Source organism: Odontomachus brunneus, unplaced genomic scaffold, assembly GCF_010583005.1.
Source record: "Odontomachus brunneus isolate Ranch 3 - 2012 unplaced genomic scaffold, Obru_v1 Obru_scaffold_280, whole genome shotgun sequence".
Lineage (NCBI taxonomy): Eukaryota > Metazoa > Arthropoda > Insecta > Hymenoptera > Formicidae > Odontomachus > Odontomachus brunneus.
In genome coordinates, this window is record NW_022639730.1 from 153,735 (window position 1) to 154,166 (window position 432).

Genomic DNA, 432 nt, shown 5'->3' on the forward strand with positions numbered 1-432 from the left:
CGAAAATATAACTCAATTCGACAACTACAATTTAAAGCCAACGTAAAGCTCTATCTAAATTCAGAGTGTTACCCATACGATGAAATGAATTTGGATTTTGTAAAAAACAGATATGCATAACTTTATGAAATATATAGCCGTTTCCGCAAATCGTATTATGGATACAACAGTGCTGATTAAGGTATTATGGTATTATGGTTAACAACTATCGACTTTCTGAAGCATGGTCCTTTCGTGGTTATCGATTGTTCGCGTCAAAACGAATCTGTTAAGAGTGCCACTGTAGATGTGCGGATAGAATTTGAGCGTAGATAGAATATACCAGCGAATACTACCGCATACTGTCTGATCCTGCATGATCGTGTAGTTGAATACAGCCCACTAACCAACTTAGTGCGCAAAATCAACTAACACATTGGAAAGTATGATAAA